This window comes from Rhinolophus sinicus, linkage group LG04, assembly GCF_036562045.2.
Source record: "Rhinolophus sinicus isolate RSC01 linkage group LG04, ASM3656204v1, whole genome shotgun sequence".
Classification (NCBI taxonomy): domain Eukaryota; kingdom Metazoa; phylum Chordata; class Mammalia; order Chiroptera; family Rhinolophidae; genus Rhinolophus; species Rhinolophus sinicus.
This window is the reverse complement of record NC_133754.1, coordinates 130,769,182-130,787,760: the sequence shown is the minus strand read 5'-3', so window position 1 is coordinate 130,787,760 and position 18,579 is coordinate 130,769,182. Positions and strand designations below refer to the sequence as shown.

The 18,579-nt window shown below is 39.9% G+C and overlaps 1 protein-coding gene across 16 annotated transcripts in view; it reads right to left on the bottom strand.

The window, feature by feature from the left end:
- The window catches only part of MPDZ (multiple PDZ domain crumbs cell polarity complex component), a 156,655-nt gene extending 150,308 nt beyond the window's left edge, over positions 1-6,347 (bottom strand). For 14 of the 16 annotated variants that reach the window (XM_074330388.1, XM_074330390.1, XM_074330396.1 and 11 more), the window contains exon 1: positions 6,007-6,341. The gene's annotated coding sequence lies outside the window, so the exon portion shown is untranslated. Of the gene's footprint in view, positions 1-6,006 lie in introns of all 16 variants that reach the window. The other 2 variants (XM_074330403.1, XM_074330398.1) reach the window with 2 other exon arrangements.
- Positions 6,348-18,579: the final 12,232 nt, after the last annotated feature.

The following is an 18,579-nucleotide window of genomic DNA, read 5'->3' as shown; positions in this document are numbered from 1 at the left end:
GCAAAACAAAACCAAAATGAGATATCACCTCACACCAGTTAAAATGGCTATCATCGAGACAAATAATTACAAGTGTTGGAGAGGCTGTGGAAAAAAGGAACCCTTATACACTGTTGGTGGGGGTGTAAATTGGTAAAACTGCTATGGAAAACAGTATGGAGGTTCCTCAAAAAATCATGAACAGAATCACCATATGACCCAGCAATCCCTTTCCTGGATATCTACCCACAAAATCTGAAAACATTCTTGGTAAAGATATACGTACCCCGATGTTCACTGCACCATTATTTACACTGACCAATACATGGAAACAAACAATGTCCTTCAGTAGATGATTGGAGAAAGAAGTTGTGGTATATAAACACAATGGAATACTACGCTGCCATAAGCAAAGATGAAATAGTGTCATTTGCAACAACATGGATGGATATTGAGATTATTATGCTAAGCAATATAAGTCAGACAGAAAAGGCAAGAACCATATGACTTCACTCATATGTGGGATGTGAAAGCAACAAAGGAACAAGACGAAAAAACAAACAAAAAACTTATAGACACAAACAACAGTTTAGTGGTTACCAGAAGGTCACAGGGGAAAGAGGGTGGTAGATCAGGAAAAAGGGGGGTCCAATATATGTTGATGGAAGAACTGACTCTGTGTGGAGAACACACAATACAATAGAAATGATGTATTATAGAAATGTACACTTGAAACCTACATAATTTTACCAACCAATGTCACCCCAATAAATGTAATAATAATAAGTAAAAAAAGTTACATAAAGAAATATTACCTTACACATTTTACTATAATTATAGTTTTAAAATGCAAGCAATAAAGTAAATGGTAAAGTATCTCAAAACGTACTCAACCTATCAGCACAGCCTAAATAGGCTTTTCACTAAGAAATTTTTCCTTTTTTTTTTCTTTTGTATCTGATGTTTCTGTTTTTTCCTTTCTTACAAGAGTTTCCTTTTTCACTTTCCCCTCATGCATTTATTTATAGCACCTTAGATCTGAGGTACAGTAGTTTACAAGACAGTAACAATGAATGTTGTTTTCGTAGATATAAATAAAAAGAAAAGGAAGATAAAGATGCGAATTCTTTAGACCACACATATTTATCCGCCACAAGCAATAAGAAAAAAAGCAAGAATTTAAGTCTCTTTTTACTTTTTAACTCAGCTAGCCAAATTTGGAAGAACTGCTTTAAAAATTGTCTAAATTATTGCTTTAACATTATAAACAAATATAGTTTCAAAAAAAGTTTTCATTATTTTATGATATATGTTTTTAACCTTATATTTTTCAAAAAAAGGGGAACATATCTGGGGGGGAAATATTATGCCAAATACTTGCCCACAAAATCTGCATAGGATATGTATGCATACAGTTTTTAGATAAATGTAAAGAATAAAAAATGCTGTTTTAATCAGACTCCAAAACCATCATGAGATGTTTATAACACTAACATTTCATCACTGCTGAATTTAACATTTTGCTCATTTTTAAGAGGTAGAAGAAATATTTTGAGAAAATTAATGCTTTTATGAAACCCTTCAAAAGAAAACTAATGCTCCATCCACAAAATGGAAAGGCCAATTTCCCAGTGAATACCAGGGGAAAGAAAACAAGTGGCCTCAGGCCAAAGATAAAAAAAACTTTTCCTCAAATAGCAGTTTCCCTTTATTCACAAACATCAAATTACCATAAGAATGCTCAGTTAAACCACCACTACAGCCTCCTACAGGACCGCCCTCCCATACCCTGAGCTGTTTCATTCTTCAAGGTCTCACCAGTTTATAGCCTACAGTCTGTACAACCTGTGTAACAACCTTGTTATGGGCTGACTCATGCCACTCCCTCCCGTCCCCCAAAATTCATACGTTGATGTCCTAACCCCCAGTTCCTCAGAATATGACCATATTGGAGATAGGGTCTTTAAAGAGGTAGTCAAGGTCAAATGAGGTCATTGGGGTTATCCTAAACCCAGCATGACTGGTGTGCTCATAAAAGGAGGCCAGGACACAGACATACACGAAGGGAAGGCCCTGTGAAGACACCAGTAGAAGATGGCCATCTACAAGTTGTCAGCAAGTACCCTTCTGATATCCAATTTCTTGGAATTCTGTAATTTTTACTACAAGTAAAACCTTTTTATATTTTTCTCTGTGTGTCTATTTTTCCAGCTAAGACAGTAAGCTCCTGGAACAGTATACTTTTGAGTTTTCCCTAGTTCCTAACATAATACAACATACCTCCTAGTCCACCTATTACTATCTACTAAATGAATAACTATGTCAGATCTTGTCAGGAAATATCTCATAGGAAGGCAATGAATTACTTCAAATCAGTTTCCTTTATCTAGAAGTTCTCCATCTCATTATTTGCCTACATGGATCCCCACTACTATTATTTAAACGTAGTAGATCAACTTTACCACACTAAACATCATTTCCCAACTGTATTTATATTGATGTTGTCCTATGCATGACATTAATTGATGAGAAAAATAATACTTTTCTTGCTATAAGTACGGGGTTAATAATGTATGTAACAATGTAACTATATCAAATGAATTCCTACTTTAGGCAAATGTGTGTTTAAAAGAAAGTATGATTGGGAAACATAATGATAATACATGACTATATATATGTATGTATAATCTCATATCATATATATATAATCTCATCATATATATACACATATATATATAAAATCTCATATAATCTCATATATCATTCAGATGCACTATTAAGCAGTCTTGGATTCTGGGAAGTTGTCTACTTTCTTTACTTTGAAGTACAGAATCTTTCACTGGCAGATGTGTTGTTTGCTCTAGCACATATTGGGACATTTCCAGTCCAATACATCAACTTTGCCTCAACATACTTTATAATATTCACTTTGTACATATTATAAATATACAAAAGGGAGCCAACCTGCAAATCAAGCTAAGATAGTCAAGTCTATGATGTCAGACTTGGGTGTACTCAGGAGAAAATAATCTGCCTTTAACTCAGAATCATTATTTTCCAGGCAATTCATTGCTACATGCTAGCTTCTAAATCCTTTCTTCTTAACTCTAAACAATGGGTCCACTTCTTCATTTGTAAAGCACAGCCTCCTCACCCCAGCACCTAAGGCCTGCATCAATGCAAAATTAAATTTCAAGGATTTCCATGAACTTCTCCTTAGCACCCCCACCTTGCAGAGATATATAATAATCTCTGCAGACAGCCTCTACTCCTTCACAGTATATGTACATTTAAAAGTATCTGAAATGCAAAGAGATCTTTAAGAGCCCAACATGGCAATGTCTGCATGATAGGAATTTGGAGCACACTAAAAATTGTGACTGACACCTCTCTCTTCCCAGGCCAGAACAGTCAGGTATAGGAGATAAAGGGAGGGAAACAAAACAAAACAAAACAAAAAACCAAACAGACACCAGAGGGGATAAGAAATACTGAAAGGAGCCAACCAAGGAAAGAAAAGGAACACGTTTAAGAGGTGCGGTACAAATATGATAGCTCTATTAGTAATAGATTGAGATAAACTTCATCAGTTTTTTATTTATTTCAGCAAATGAGGTAGGAAAGAAGAGTGGGGAAGAGTCCAGAGGATCCCCCGCAAAATTACCTTTGTCTAAATAATAACTTGCCTGTGCAAAGGAACCTATAACGCGTCCTAACCCCTGCCTCTCTCTACCTAAATAAACAAAACTGTAATTTTCGAATCTGGTCAGGTAACAGAACAGCTAGAAGTTATTAGAATTCACTGCAGAATACCTAGAAATATGACTATATTAAACTTAAAATAACTAACTGCGTAATTTCTGCTAATCAGAAACCCTACTTCACCCTAGAGTCTAACAGAAAAAGATACCAAACAGTTAAGAAAAATTGTTGAGAGTGAAACTTGAAAATAAGAAAATCTGACACATTTACTCTGCTTATTGGGGAAAAGTCTGCCACTTCAGGGGGCACTGAAACAGGACTTGAAGGGCAATGAAATAGTTAAGAATGCCCCATGACCAAAGGGAATATTTAAGCAGTACTTTAAAAGCCTGGCCGTGGTTGGCAACTTTTTCTATACAGGGTAACATAGTAAATATTTCATACTTTGAAGGCTCTACATCTCTCTAAACTATGCAATTATTCAACTCTGCCACTGTAGCTGTGAAAGCCATACAGGCTAAGAATGAGACACAAACAACCGGAATCCATGTGGCTGTAAAACTTTACTACGGACACTGAGATTTGATTTTCGTGTAATTTTGAAATATTATACGAAATATTCTGTTGATTTTTTTTCAACCATTTAAAAACGTACAAACCATTCCTAGCTCCTAAACCTTGAGGGAGACAGCCAACTGACTGCAGTAGGCAGATTTGATCCATAGTCCTTAAATTTACCGACCTCCGCTTTAAAGGACCCTAATGTGAACAGGGATAACTCTGAACCCGGAAAGCGCCAAGTCCAGACACGCCCATTTGTTAACCAGCACATTAGCAAGCAGCGTATCTGGGCATCCCACACAAGGTTATCCCCACTCAGGCATGGGCACAGGCGTAGGCATCTAGAGCGTTGCTTTGCATTCGAAATTCAAGCCAAGGATCTTCAAGTTTTGTTGTTTTTAAAATACAATCGTTAACCTAAATTCCACCAGGCGCTAAAAGCACGTACACAAATTTAGATGTTTTGACCCTTACCAAAAGTTCAATGCAGTCACCCACATCCCAATTCAACACGTAAAAATTCCCAAACCATCACCACCTTAGTTTTTGATATCAGGTGTTATTTATTCTGTGAATTATAGCCTAAACGAGGAATGCCTGCGGAAACACAAAGGGGATGGTTACACCACAGCTGTCCACCAAAGCTGGATGATAGACCACTTTTCAGATTCTTTCCTCTCGACATCCAAAGAACATGGAACGGTTTCCTCCTAGCCTGGTGAAGTCACGGTCCTCTTATCTGATGATACCGATGAAACCCTAGTCGCCACCCGCACCTCCCCACTCAAGGCACACGGCGCTCGTGCCCAGGTTCTTCTCAAGCCGAGTAGCCTCAGCAGCCCCACCCTGGGAGATGGATGGAGACAACCCGCCAACCCCAACTCGGCCCCCCGGCGGCGGCCACCTCCTGCCCGGGCCTGGCCCCTCCTCCACTCCGCAGTCCCAGCTTCAATTTCCAAGTGATCTGCCTGAAAGAATAGCCGGCCTTTGTGCCTCTGCAAAGAACGCAGGCAAAAATGTACACCATCACCATCACTGACACACAAACCCCCCAACACACAAAGCGTCTCCCGAACAGTGCTTCCCCAGGAACATCCGGCATCCCCGGGCTGCGAAATCTCAGACAAAAGCGCCCCAACGTCGCGGGGCGGGGGCAGGGGGACAGTAGAGGTGAAGGGGGAGGCGACAGCAAAATGCTCGTACCAAGCCCGGCAGCAGATAAAAAGGTACGGGCGCCACGGAGGGGGGGGCGGGATGGCGTACCAATTGGCGGCGCGCTCTGGGTTCCCCGCCGCCGAGGCGACAGACGCCAGTGTGGGGGGCATTTCTCTCCACCCCTTACCCACCCCGCACAGCCCCGCACCGCGTAACGGTGGACCGGGTGTCCCGCCTGCGGGCGGCCACAGCGGTGGAGAGCAACCGGCCCGCGAACCAGGCCCGGGGTCCCCCTTCTTGGCATTGTGCCCCTCCAAACGAAGCAAAAGAAGAAGGAAAAAACTTTTAAACCATTTAAAGTAGGCAAGTGCGAGGATTTGGGGGGAAGGAGGCCGAAAGATCTGGGATTTTCGCTCAGGGGCGATGCGAGTAGCATAGGAAAGAAACTTCCAGACCCCATCCTTTTAAAGAGCCAGAGAAGCAGCGGCTTCCCGGGCCTCGCGGGGTGGGGCGAGCGCACCCCGCCCGCCAAACCCCGGGCACCCGCGCACCCCCGGCCGGCGCGCGCACAGGCGCGGGGACGCGCTCCGGCCTCCCGGCGCCGCTTACCCGGCTCGCGGCGGCCGCCCCGGGCAGAGACGGAAAAGGGGCGGAGGGCTGGGGAGCTGGGGTCTCCGGGGACTCGGGGTGCCTGTCCTCGCCCACGCTCTCTCTCTTCTCTTCTGAAGTAACGGCCCGGCGAGGAGCTTCGGGACAAACGCGCACAGACACTCACGCGGGACCGCGAAACTTAATCCCGCACGGCCGCCGGCGGCCCGACGCCAGCCTCGCGCTCCGCCGCGCCCCCTCCCCCAGCGCGCGCCGCACTTGCGCCGACCCGGGCTGCGGAGGAAGCGGCGACCGAGGAGGCGGTGGGCCGCGGCGGCCCGGGCTGCGTGACGCCTGCGGCCGGCGGGGCGGGCGCGCCTCGGCCAATCAGGGGCGCCGCCTGACCAGCGGTCCTGGGTTTTAAACTAGCTCCTCGGGCGCTAGGCCTGGGATGTAGGGAACGAGTCGGTGAGGTTGCCAGAAATAATGCAGGGCGCCCGGTGAAATGGGAGTGTCAAATAAAAGAGGTTGTTTTCAGAAAGCTGAAAAATAGATCATTTCCTGCAAATGATTGGGAGTTGAGTAAAATGAACTCAGTGCCCTGGGTGGAGAGTGCCATCAACCCAAGGCCCCTCTTGCTTTCACAAACATATGATCAGTGTAGATTTGCCCACTGGGAAAATAAGAACACCTAGATTTCCTTAGAGTCTATGGATATCCATCTCCTCTGGGTGCTTTGAAAATGAAAGTGCAGTTAGGATGAAGGTAAAACTCATCCCACCTGATCTGTTCCCTTGTGTCTTTAACACATTTCTATCAATCATTCTCAAGTCTCCTCATCTGAAGGACATTTTGTCTACATAACTTCTGTGTTCTTGCCATAGCGTTATCTCGAGGCCATTTGGAGAGGATTCTGTTATTGCTTAGAAATTCCAAAGGATTCCTCCTCTGAATAGCAAAGCACTTAAAATCAAGTTTTGGGAGAGAGAGAGAGAGAGAGAGAGAGAGAGAGACCTTCCTCCAGAGTCCAGCTCTTTTCTGCTACCACCCTTTCTCCCCTCTCCTTCACAGGTCAAGTTCTTAAAGTCAACCAACTGCATCTGACTTCCTACCTCTATCACCACACTGAAACGATAACTTCCTGGGGACACCTATGAACTCCCACTACCCAAATCCAATGGAAATGTTCCTCACATATTTCTTGTACTCTCAGATGCATTCATAATGGTTAGCTGAACATTTTCTTCTGAAGTCCACCCCCCTCAACCTGCCCCCCATGCAATCACACTCTTTTACTTTTGCTCCTGTTTGTTAGCTAGGGGAAGATGTGTGGGACCTGAAGCTTATACAGTGTGGGGCTCTGCTTTAAGAAAAAAAATATATATATTGTTTTATATATATGCTATAAAAATTATATATATAGCAAACATGTTGCTAGGGCTTCTCCCAGGCAAGAGAAGGACCCAGAATCTTAAGCTTCTTTAGCTTCGAAGTAGATCTGCCTGTCATCAGGCCACACACTCTTCAATCTCCCAACTAGCCTCCTCTCCCAAATCTTTAAAGGCTGTGAAAGACCCAGTAACAGGTGCTCTTTTCTTTTTAACTTCATCACTAAGTTCATCTTCACATCTAGCTTATCATCTATTGGTCAAGGATTTCCAAATGTTTATCTTCGATCCACACTCCTCCATACATCTGAGTATTTATTTGACTTCCCTGTTTGCCTGTCTCAAACCTAGATTATCCAAAACGGAACCATGCTATTTCTGCTCAGGTCTGGTCATCTTTCATTGTACAGTGTCTCAGTGAATGGCACTACCAGTGAATGGACATTACTCCATGATTCTCACAAGTTAGGATAGACCCATTGTGATCCATTCTCATTGTGCCCTATACTTATGCTTCGTAGCATTCATCCTACTTTCTAATTGTATATTTGGTTTTGTAATTACTTATGCAATGTTTCTCTTCCCCTTTAGATCATAAAGTCCACAAAAGCAAGGAGCAAGTCACCATTTCATCCTCAGAGCCTAGAAAAACTTTCACACCCAATTAGTATTTAAAGGACATCAGATATATATATGTGCGCAAGAGTGAACGATTTTTCCACATGACCTTGTGTTCTTGCCATAGAGTCATCTCAAGTCATCTCATTTGGAGAGCATTATCTTACTGCTTAGAAATTCCAAAGCATTCCTACTTCCTTGAATAGCAAAGCACTTCCATTTGTCATTTTCCAATCTGGTCATTCTCAAATGCAAAGGAAATAAGGGCATGGAATGCTAGCTGCTAAGAAAAGTACAGGCGGAGAACAATTCCATAACTAGCTACTGAAGATGTTATCAGGGTCTTAAAGGTAAAATGACATTTTTTTCTATTGAAGCATAGGGAAATAGTTCATAATACTGAATTAGAGGCAAGTTTAAGGAATTGAACTCCTTGGTTTATTGCAAGTATATAAATGAGAATATTGTTCGGATCTCATTTAGCATAGGGAATCCTACATGTCCACTGTAAGCAGTGGTATATCATAGGACATTAGTTTACAGTAGTTCTTCCATAAAATTATCCAGCGCTTGAGGATAATTCTACCCAAGAGCTTCCCCGTTGAAGTTAACCCACATAGTTAGTGCTCTAGCTATCCACTTCTACTTGTTCTAACCCAGAAGGCCCGAGATTTTCGAGAAGGAAGAAGGCAGTGTGATGCACAGCACTATTGAAAAACATTTTTAAAATTTGAAGTAAAATCTTACTGAGAAAGCCAAAATCTAAAGCAGATAAAATAGAACTATCATTCTCTGTTGAAAGTTACTTCATTTAATATCAATTAATAGTTCTTTCTATTTCGTGTCAATCACAGCCTCCGGAATCTGAAGATGAAGGAATTAGGAATGTTGTCTGCATTCCAGCTCTATCCTCAGTGAGACATTCTCCACAGCAACTTGTTTTTCTCAAAGTTGAGTAATGTTCAGACCATTTTTGTAAGGATAAATGGGGACTACCAAAATTGATTTAAATTATTTTTACTATAACTTAACAAGTATAAACAAATTAAATACGTAACATTGGTTTACGTGTGTCGCTCCTCTACAACTCTGAAACTGGTGGAAGGCCCAAGTTGTCTACTCAAAACCTTTAATGTTTGCTTGAAAGATGGATGCAGGAAATTCCATTTTGATCCATTTTAGCTGCCTCCCAAGCACACAGTCTTTGTTCTGCTCTCCTAACAACAGTTCACTTAGATGTGGGTGACAGGCCGTCCCTCACTGGTTTTACCAGAGCCCCAGGATCAGCATTTTGTGTGAACCAAATCCTTTCCCAAAGACTGACTTTGGGGGAATTCTAATTGTGAGACGGTAGACTATTTCTATACCTTTAATCAGCTGTGCCTAATGCTTCATGTAAGGGCAAACTAGATGGCATGTTTAGATCTCCCTCTGCCTACAAATTATCTAATATATAGCAAATATGCAGTTCTGATTATTATAGTTTGCAGAGAGATGTTTATGTTTTGTCTACCGGCTGACTGAAATAAAGGCTTCAATTGGCCTCTAGTTTCTCAAATAAAAGAGTTTAGGTACTTTTTTTCAGATTTTCATTTTTTTCAATGTTAGACAAAAATGGACCATTTTAAACAATCTTTAACTTTTTTTCTCCATTGAAAACAAGATTTAAAAGAAAGAAGAAGAAAGGAGAATGTTAGGATAATGAACATATATACTAGTGTGTCTACACGTAGGAGAAAACTAGTAGTAGGAGGGAATGGCTAAGAAAGAATCTCAGGCATGAGGAAAATGTAAAAATTATATATCTTTTGAAAATATGTAGGGTTATCTGTCTATTCATATAAAAAACTGTTTATAGAAGAATAGAGGCACTGAAAGCTACAATGTATCTAATTGGATCTCATCTCTCTAAGGGAGAAAGAAAAGTCACTGGGAGGTCATGACCATCTGACCTTGAATTCATTTGCTTTTGTATACACAGCATTCTGGTGCAGTGAGGAAATCCTGGGAGAAAGCATTGTGACCAGGTTATTTTTTGGGTGGAACACATCCAAACACTTTTGGAATCTCTACTCAAGTTAAGGCAAGCTAGAATGACATTTTGGAATCTTTCTCCTACAAAATTTTTCTTCTGGGTTATGCATACTATGAGGGTACAAGTCAGTTATCCAAGCAAAAACCAAGAGAAAAACAGCAATAATAATGAAAAGAACTCTAAGTTGCACAGTATCTTTTTGCTAATGCTCCTACTTTATGATGGCAAAAGGAATAGAGAAAAGAAAGTGAGTTTTTGAGACTACCACTATGTCAGTGGATCACACATTACCTGAAGCCCCCCCATCCCATGTATTTCCATTTATATGAGCCAATAAATTTCCTTTCGTTCTTCAACTAGTTTGAATTGGGTTTTCTTGCAACTAAAACAATACAAACTCATTAAATAGACATATTAATAAGCCATCACAATGAACTCGACAGGTACTTTCAAGTTTCAAGGAACACACTGAGATTATCTCAGTTAGTGGGAGTTTGTTAAAGAATCATTGGGAATATAAAGAAGACAAGCATTTCCATACGTGAATCTCACTGAGAAATTTGACATGTTTCTGGTTATACCACAGCATGCAGAGAGAAATGGAACGTCATTTCAGCAGTTGCAGCCTAGAGACCAGGTTTTCTTACGGTCATTGTACTTCGACCATTATTAGGACTCAGTATAGCCTTGCCTCTATTTATCTTGCTTTCCTCCTGCCTTTAACAATGTTTGTTTAAATTGGTTCCTTGCAAGTCTGTGATCTGTAATGTTTTGTTCTACTTAATAATGAGGCAATGAACAGCTTTAGGGTCTGTTCACAAAGGAAGGCTTGTCGACTAGTGCTTTACTTTTGAGGGAGCAGCATTGCACACAAGAGCCCCTAAATTCCAGAATGAGGAAGTTTTTTCTCAGTGCTGTTTGATATGTTTAGAGAGGACATGTCTGGGTGTTTGAGAAATAGATGGCTGGCTTGCAGGGGTTCTGTAAATCTCTGTGTGTGTATGTATTCATGTGTGTGTGATAGTGGTCACGGTGGGTATGTTGATTATTTTAATCCCCATGTTTTGTGCCGGACATTTTTCTTCACTCTCCATCTTACCTGGTATTTCAACATTTGCAGCCTCTTCGCAGTTTTAGTAGATAGATTAGGTCCCTCCAGCTGCAGTACTCTAGGCTCTAGAGCAGTGTTTCTCAAACTGTGAAGAGTCAGGTGTTTTTTGTTTTTAATTTCCAATGTATCACTGACCAGTGCATTTAAAATGACTTCCTAGCAAGATGATTACATGTTTGGATGTTGTATTATTGTTAAATTTCTATGATGATTTTAAAGGAAACTTTTAATTTCTTTGTGGACCAGGTTGTAGACCACAGTTTGGGGAGCTATTCTCCAGGGGCCTTATTACCCCAAGTAGGGTCCGTAAACCAGGAACACGTGCATTACGTGGGAGCTTATTAGAAATGCAGAATCCTAGGTTTCTCTCCAAACTACTGAATCAGAATCTTCATTTTTAACCCCATCTCCAGGTGACTTATATGTACCTTAAATTTCTTTGATTATTTCTACTCTTTCCTCTGTTGTTCTGTTTTGTTCTGTTTTGTTTTTGTTTCTTTTTTTGTCTTCCAGGAATGTGCTGTTATATCTCTGCCTAGAAAGCTTTTTCTTTAGCGCTTCAGACAGCTGGCAGCTCCTTTTTGCGCACGGATCAAATATCACCTCTGTAGAGAAGGCTTTTCTGGCTCTCCAACATAAGTAGTAGCCCCTTCCACATTACCCTGTATGATTTGCTTTATCGTATTAATTCCTTTCTGCAATTATTGCTGTCCTTCTTCCTGTCCCCTACACCCAGCTAGAATGTAAGGTGAGAGCAAAAATCTGGTTTTGTGCACACCCTGTCCTTTACGTTGTAAGAGCACAGCGCCTGCAAGGTGGGAGGCACTGCCTACAAGTTTGTCTACACTCCACTTGTGTTTATCTCAGGATCTCTGCTCACTCCTAGCCCCTACTGCCTCACCGCTTCTGTTAATTGCTTTATCTGTGTGTCTCTCGGAACTTGTAATAGGGAGCCCAACCCAAATTGACTTATACCATAAAAAGGATGATGGCTTGTGTAGCTAGAAAGGTCCAGAGTACACTCAGTGATCAGGCATAGTTCACCGAGGGCTCTGGCTCCATTTCTCTGATTTCTTTCAGCTCTGTCCATCTCTGTGTGTCCACTTGCTGTTCAGGCCAGCGAACAGATAGCCACAGAAGTTCCCGCTCGCACATTCACACAGAATGCTGCCCAGAGACTATCCATTGCAGCTACTGTCTTTTAAAGAGTAAGTAAATTTCTCTCCCCAAAACCTTCTGCAACATTCCTCCAACACTCCTTAGACTGAATTGGATCACATGCCTTCTCCAAAAGACATATACACATAGAGAGAGCAGTATAATTACAAACAATATAATGTATACATCTTCAGTATACATTTCAATAACTTTTGACAATTATATACGTCCAGGTAGACACCAACCAATCCAAGATGTATCGCATTTCCCTGAAAATAAGATCTAGCTGGACCATTAGCTCTAATGCATCTTTTGGAGCAAAAATTAAGAGCCGGTATTATATTACATTAGACCCGGTATAATATTATATTATGTTATATTATATTATATTATACCTGGTCTTATGTTATATTAAACTAAGATCGGGTCTTATATTAATTTTTGCTCCAAAAGACACATTAGAGCTGATGGTTCAGCTAGGTCTTATTTTCGGGGAAACACAGAATATTTCCATCACCCCAGAAAGTTTCCTTGTGTCATTTCCAGTCAGTCGGGTGAGTAACAGTACCTTGCTGAGCCATATTGGAGATAGAAGCAAAAGGAACAATCAGGAAGAATGAAATCTTGCCATTTGCAATGATATGGATGGACCTAGAGAACATTATGTTAAGTGAAATAAGTCAGACGGAGAAAGACAAATACCATATGATCTAATTTATATGTAGAATCTAAAGAACAGAATAAATGAGCCAACTAAACAGAAATAGTCTCAGAGACGTAGAGAAAAAAACTGCGGGTTGCTACATGGGAGGCGGGGGAGGGATGAGGGAGAAGGTGAGGGGATTAGAAAGCACAAATTGGTAGCCACAAGATTGCCACGAGGACATGAAAGACAGTTTGGGGAATGTAATCAATAATGTTGTAAAGACTTTGTGGGGTATCCGATTGCCACGTCTTATTCAGGAGACCACTTCATGGACGGTGTAGATGCCTGACCACTGCAGTGCACACCTGAAGCTGAATAATAATGAATGTCAACTATGATATTATATATATACACACATATCTTCACAGGATATGGAGTACAGCATAACGAATAGAGTCAATGGAATTATAACAGCTATATACGATGTCAGAGGGACAGCAGATTGGGAAAGGGGGTTATCACTTTGTGAGGGGTGTAAATGTCTAACTATGACAATGTTTTGTATACCTGAAACTAATTTAAAAAAAGGAACAATCAGGAATACTGATCCTGTCTTTATTTAACATGTTGATGCTTTGTTCATCATGTACATTTTTTTAATATTTTTTTAATATTGCACTAAAATATGATTTATCTTGATTATGGGATCCCCCCCCCCTTAAAGTTTGTACCTGAAGTGAATGCCACAGTCACCTCACTCATCACTCCCTCGACTGCAGTCAATGAGGACCTCTCTCTGTCTGTCTGTCTTTCTCGGTATGATTTCTGCCTGTGGTCTCTGCATATGATGACCTCAGAATAGCTGAACTTCTGACCTGGTAGCTAAAGGCCCCCAGAGCAAGTGCCCAAGGGAAACCAGCAGGCCAGCTGCATTCATCATCTGATTTAGCCTTGGATTTAGCCTTATGCCTTCCTTCATTTATCATGGCAGTCGCAAGGTCTCACCAGGTACAAGGAGAGGGGGCATAGACTCTATCTCTTGATTGAAAGAGTATCAAATAATTTGCAGATGTATTTTAAAACCACCACGGATCCCATTGCTTTTACAGCCAATATGGGGTACGAATAGCCCTTATTTTTGAATATGAACAATTCCTATTCAAACAAGTGTTTAAAAATTTCATCTTACATTCAATTTAAAGTATCTCCTCTTTGTTCCCAGGTTTAGTTGGATACTGTTGGTTTTATTCACTAACTTCTCTTCATTAACTCACTGCTCTCTCTGGCTCATCCACATTAAGGGTTAAAAGTTGGGAATGAGATGAAAAGGAGCAAGATTATCTGTTTAGTTGGCTGGATGTTGAAAACTGTCTTCAATGGCAGATATCCAAAGGCTAACTCCTTCTCTTAAGCAGTGATTTAGCAAGTTATTTGGAGACCTCCTCCACTTTGACTCATTGGACATCTGCCCATTATGGGATGATATATATTCCTGCTGACCTCATAAGATTCCTTTTCAAATCGTGCTTTCCTGGTGCCCCACACACAGCCTCTTCCTGCTGGGGTCCACTCATCCAGGCAGGCAGTTCTTTTGAGAAGTCCTTTCAATATGCCCCTAGTCTAGACTCACCACCTTCCAAGTTGCCTATATGGCACCACAGAGAAACTCAGCAGCTCAGCTCCACCCAAATCTACAGGTTGGCCTTGGGCCTGTGGTTGGTCACAGGCAATTCTAACAGCTTCTCACATTCAAACATCTCTAAGGGAGAGTCAGACAGTAGTAATCTCTATGCGCCCTAAACTCCAGAAGACCCAGATCAAGTTTCACTAAAGGTTTTTTCACCATCCTTTGTTTCAAGAGCTGCACCAGGCAAGAGCCAAGTTTTACATACAGCTCATCAAGCACACAGCCTGGGTAATGAAGTGCCACTCCTCTATCAGACCAATCAGACTTGGTGAGGGATTCTCTTTTTTTTTTTTTTTTTAATTTTATTTTATTAAATTTATTGGGGTGACAATTGTTAGTAAAATTACATAGATTTCAGGTGTACAATTCTGTATTACATCATCTATAAATCCCATTGTGTGTTCATCACCCAGAGTCAGTTCTCCTTCCATCACCATATATTCGATCTCCCTTACCCTCATCTCCCACCCCCCACCCCCCACCCCCCACCCCCCACCCCCCTTACCCTCTGGCAACCACTAAACTATTATCTGTGTCTATAAGTTTTTCTTGAAGCTCCTCTCACTTGTCTGGGGAGATGGCAAAGAAGCAAGACTCTGCCTACTCTGAAGCGAGAAGGAGAAACATATAGTACTCTCTACCCAATGTGCAGTGTTCTTTAAAGGAAGCCTCACTCTGGAAAAACCTTCTTTAATTTCTACTCTTTTTTTTTTTTTTTTATGGTACTGGAAGTGGGTTATAAGTGAAAGGTGTCAGGATCCATGTTGCACTTTCTTAATAAGTGCTGTGAGGATATGTCTGATTCTGCTGTTTAGAATATGTGAATCAAGTATTCCTGGGACTTCATCAAAGCTTTAACACAACAAAAATATCCCAGTTGACACTGATAATGCTTTGGTTGTCCTATATTAGAGTCACTTATTATAATGCCTGTTGCTCGATAATGTCCCATCTGTCTCATTTCTTACATTCATATCACGTTGTTTTAATTTTTTTTCTTTTTATTTTTTAAATTATTATGGCTTTATAAATATGTTTTAATAACTGGTGCCCTCTCACTACTATTTTTTCTCAAAATTCACATAGCTTTTCTCATCTAATAGAATTCTTTAATTATATACTTTAATTTACAGAAATCAAGAATATTAGATAATCCCAAACATAATCCAAATGAAATCTGTAGTTTTTTTTCTTTTTATTAAATATGAAGTTATTTGCATCTTGTTTTACGTGTAGCAACAATTGCAGATTTTATGGGGTCAGTCTTTTCAAAGTGAATACATAAGAGCAATAAAAGTAGTGGTTTTGAGATGTGTTTCTTTCCCAAAGTTCCCTTTAAAAATGCAATCACTCAAAAAAAAAAAAAAAAAAAATGCAATCACTCAGCCAGAGGCCACCTATCAAGTTAATTCATGATAAAGTGTTAAATGAGTTATTAGATCTGCTTTATTATTTATAGCTTTAAAATCTTGGTTACTTAGAAGAAGTTGGAAATTGGTTGAAGTAGAGAAGAGGAGAATAGAGAAGTGAAACACCTCAAAACTATATGCTGCATTATATTATTACCTATACCTTTTAAAGTCTTTGCCTTTCTACTGTTAGTTACTAATCTTCCCATTGCTGTAATGATTACTGAAATTGAAACACACATACACACACACAAATATGTATAATATATAATAATATAATATATATAAGATATATATATTATATATATTCATATTCACAAAAGTGAAAGATGCAAATTATCCATAGAATGAATAATTACCCACTGCAGGGTCTTATCTCTGCTGTAAGAGAATGACATATTTCATGAACAGAGATTATTATTTATTAAAAAGTATATAAAATGAATGAACATGGTGCATTATTAGTAATCTTAGTTCAGTAATGAGATTACAAAATTGAAAAGGGCAGGGTAAAATATTTGACAAGAGAAACTAACATGTCAGTAACATTATTTCAAGAGAATATTTGAGTTTGTGCTTTAAAGGGCTTTACCTCTTAATAATATTTCCTGAATTTTGGCTCTTTATCTCTGTGATACATGCCATGGTCTTTATAAAATAGTTCAATTATTGAAAAAACTTGCTATAGTTTACTCAACAAATACGGGCTTGTTTATACTGTCTATCAATTACATTTTGAGGCTTTTTTATTTTATGTTGTCATTAGATTACATATAACATGAATGACAACATGTGAAGACTGAGCTTACATGAATAATGCTTACTATAATATTTAGTATAAGATAAAATTTTAAAAGCGATTAATTTGGCACATATGTAATAATGTATGTATTATTATACAATACAATAATTAGGTATATATAGCGTGCAGAGTCACTGAATTATTGTTAAAGATTTTTTACATAGATACATCAGGTAACCTTGGGAGGGGAGGAAGAGGCTAGACTGAGTAAGAACTTTTCTGCATTCACTCAAAAGACGAATGGAATTTAGAGCCTAGAAAAACCTGGTACTGGGTAACTGAAGCCAGAAAGGAGGGTCCTGTGCCTTATTTGATTTAAAGCACATCTGCATCCTCTACTCTGTTGTTTCACTTTTATTAAGTAATTAATAACCTTGAACATAGCAGGGATGGGTGATAAGGGAATGACCCCCACTCGTTCTTTAATAAATGATAACTGATACCTGGTATGAACCAGGCACTGAGATCTTCACAAATAAACAAAACTACACTGCTCCTGCACCCAAGGCACACACATTCCAAAGACAGAGGAAGATGTGAATGGATGACAGCAATGTAGATTTGCTACTGTAATATCCATAAATACAAGACACTTGTTAACATTTTTTCTAAGGGCGTTAGGGACCGACTGAAGAATGTTAAGATGGGGAAAAACATGATCAAATTTACAAACCTCAAAGACCAAAAAGGCAGATGGAAATAATATTTTCAGGACCAGCTTCCTTTCTCCCTTTTTGAGGTCAAGTATGTATTTTAAGCATTTAGCCAGGTTTCCAGGCAAAGAGGGGAAAGAATGAGCCCACTACAGAGTCGATTCAAAACATGGGTGGTGATATATACATCCAAAATGTTCAGGAATATTATTCCCTCTTTATGGCCATGTTCCTAACAGTTTTCACTCAAAGTCTGCTTTTCTCTCATGTGTCCACAATCTATCTATAGCTTGTAAAAATGACCCAGTCCCCAGCTGAAAGCCATCTCTACAACAAATTCCTTATTATCTCTGATTTCATTGACTTCATCAGGATACACACTGACATATCTCTCAACACCTATGAATGCTACTTACGGCAATGAATATACTGTCAAGACCTTCCCATTACGACCACCTGTGCTACCAACACAACAACTACTACTGTTTCCACAATCACCCCCGCTACCTTGCACCACCGTGATCAACAGCAGCACTCCCCTAACAACCATCAGCATCCTGCATGACTTCCTGGTTCTGGTGGTGACTGTGCGTCTGGACAATATCTGAATACCCAATTCTGAGCCCTAATTGACCCATTTTGTGCGCACACACACATTTTGGGTGTGAACTGAGTATATACACTCCAAAAAATCAAATTCTAGGACAATTTATTTCCTCTCAGAGAAAACAGAAAAAACTAGTAAAATTTGGCTGTATTTTCTTTTTTGCCCTAACTCCTCCAACTTGATTTATTTTTCATCTGTTTCTCTAGATATCCTCTTGCTTCTTTTCACATCTTGCATGCATGTAGTGGTTTTCTTCCAGGTCCAACATCTTTGCAGAGCAATATGTGATCATAGAAAAACCCTAAATCTGACCCAGCTACCACAATTAATTTTATTGAGTCATTCTGTGGCTATTTTTACCCAACCAAATTCTGCACTCAATTGTCTGAGTAATTCAGATCCAAGGAGCAGTATCAGATAATGCCTTCTTCCTAAAGTTTTATCTTCTCTTGGAGTTCATGTAATTCTTCTTCCCTGATT